Source organism: Stegostoma tigrinum, chromosome 1 (genome assembly GCF_030684315.1).
Source record: "Stegostoma tigrinum isolate sSteTig4 chromosome 1, sSteTig4.hap1, whole genome shotgun sequence".
Lineage (NCBI taxonomy): Eukaryota > Metazoa > Chordata > Chondrichthyes > Orectolobiformes > Stegostomatidae > Stegostoma > Stegostoma tigrinum.
In genome coordinates, this window is record NC_081354.1 from 135,367,918 (window position 1) to 135,370,608 (window position 2,691).

Sequence of the window (2,691 nt, forward strand, 5' to 3'; positions counted from 1 at the left end):
CGACTCTGGTCATTGTGTGCCAAGGACCCACATAATGAGCACAGGGTGTGGATTTTGTTTGATATCCATTTCTCGAATAATTTTAAATATATTTATTTGTTACAAAGAATACAACTGCATTTCACTGGAAGTATCAACAGAGAGAATAGCCCTGCTTTTTGTAGAATTTCTCCAGTGTGTTGATGACAAAAGGTGGTCAACCTCCTTATCATCAATGATGCTGGAGGCCATCAGAACATTAAAAACATTCAAACCATGTCTGCTCATTATTGAAATTTTAATTCAGTGATGGACAAAACACTACGATCATTATTTAGAAAGTCACTTTCAGAATCACAGGAATTGAACAGAACACGTACAGTTTCAAATAAATGCACAAAGAAACTATTAGAGTCAAGCTAAGTGATGATACCTCACCTACATTATTCAGATAATCTGCAGCACATATACTGGTGTTGGGGTGATACAGGGAAGATTAGCATGGCCTCTACACAAAGATGTCACACAATAAATGTTGTATTCCATATTTAAAACAAAGTTATTCATCTGGGGATCGAGGACCAAAAACACAGTGACAATCTGAAGATCTTCTTAAAATGAAACTTGGAACAGAATAGAAAATTGAAAACAATATGAGCAGGATGATGATAATAATAAAACCACACTGAGCAGAAATAGTTGAAATGAAGCTCATCATCACCATCATCTCTTGTCTGAAATTGTCTAAGAAACTCAAAATAATTTATTTTAAGACTTTTGTTTGGCTTGCAGAATGTGGGGTTTGTGTATCCTTTCTTTTTTTTAAAGTTGGTGTTTAATTTGTTTTCATGTAAAAGTTTAAAATTAGTATAAGCATTATATTTTTTAAAATGACCATAAAGGCATAATATTGACAAACACGATGTAAAAGTGAAATAATAAAAATATGTATCTGGGGTAAAAGTTCACGTTTTACACAATTGTAATTAGCTGTAATAAATCAGTGTTTATTTCTGTCATTCATTGAATATCTTTTCTTCATGACATTTGATTTGATTTTGATTTTATTGTCACGTGGACCAAAATACAATGAAAAGCTTTGTTTACGAATGGTACAGGCAGATTACAGCAAGCAAAGGATGTACAGATCATTGTGACTTGGAGCCATACAGGTTACATTATTTGAGAGTAGAGTCCATTCAACAGTCTGATAATGGACTGTAAGAAGATGTTCCTGAACCCGTTCGTGTGTGTGTTCAGGCTTCTGTACCTCCTGCATGATGGAAGAAGTTGTAGGAGATCATTACCAGCATGCAATGGGTCTTTGATGATCTTGGCTGCCTTTCTGCAGCAGCGAGCCACATAAACAGAGTCTGTGGATGGAAGGCTGGCTTCTGTGATGATCTGGGCTGTGCACACCACCTTCTGTAGTGTTTTTATGGCCCTGGGCAGAGCAGTTGCCATACCAGGTCATTATGCACCCGGACAGTATGCTTTCAATGATTTTCGCTGTAATGATTTTCATTCTGGAAATGATCTTTAAAGATTGCCACTTGACCCTGGCGACTGTAACAGGTATTTCAGGCTTTTGCTGTTGCTCCAATTTGATCAACTTGAACGTCTTTATTTGTGGGGATGGACTCTGAGCAATAGAAATCAAACGTCGAAGCTTCTTTTTGTTTGCTTTCTGTACTTTGCAGATCTGTACAGAGAACATTGTGATGATTTTGTCACAATGACTATGATTTCACAGAGTATTTGCAGATTATTCACTATTTATCTACACCAATAACTTGTACTGAACATCAGAGTTCGTTGAACTGAATAATAATGATGGATTCACAAATGAGATTTCAGGGATGAGGAGCTTAGGTTGCCGAGATAGACAGAAGAAGTTGGTACCATTATACCTTGAAGACAAGAAGACTGAGTGGAGATTTGGTTGAGGTATACAAGCTATGATGAACCTAGACACAGTAGATAGGGACAAACTCCTCCCTTTGGTTGAAGAATCACAAACAAAAGAGCAGGAGACATGATTAAAACAAAAATTCCATGGTGAAAAATAACTATTTGAAGCAAATTTCAGTTTTTCTTCTAATTGTTAATGGAGTTGGGCCTCATTGGAGAGGTAAACATTTGTTGCCAACGCTCATTTTCCTTGAGAAGGCATTATTGAACTGCCTTCTTATATCACTGCAGTCTGTGTAATTGTAGAATTGTCACTGTTAATTGGGCAGTTACAGGTTTTGAATTCCAACAAAGACTTTTCTGTATTCTTTCATGGGATTTTCCCAACATTTTTTGCCCTTTCTTCATTACTCTTGAGTGATTAAATGGCTTCCCAGCCCATTTCAGAGGACAGTGAAAAATCAACCACATTGCTGTAAGCCATTGCTCATATGTCAGCCAGATTAAGTAAGGCTGACAGATTTCTTATCCTAAAAGTTGTTAGTGAAACAGACACATATTTGAAACAATTTATGATAGTGTTTTGGCCATTATTACAAGCTTTAAAATCTAGATGTATTAACTGAATTTAAATTTCACCGGCTTTAATCATGGGATTTGAGCCCTTGACCTGAGAACGCGAGGCTGGGCGGCTGGATCACTACATCGCTATTTCCTCCTCAATAAGTGAGCAGACTAATAGGGTAGTAACTCGTCAGGTCAGATTTGTCCTGTTTTTTCCTGGACAAAGTGGATTGCGAG

At 36.9% G+C, this 2,691-nt stretch overlaps 1 non-coding gene across 1 annotated transcript; it reads left to right on the forward strand.

Annotated features, from left to right (window-relative positions):
• Positions 1-422: 422 nt before the first annotated feature.
• On the forward strand, positions 423-531 carry LOC125460137 (U6 spliceosomal RNA). The gene has a single exon (XR_007249189.1). It is a non-coding gene; the product is annotated as a U6 spliceosomal RNA (small nuclear RNA).
• The last annotated feature ends 2,160 nt before the right edge of the window (positions 532-2,691 follow it).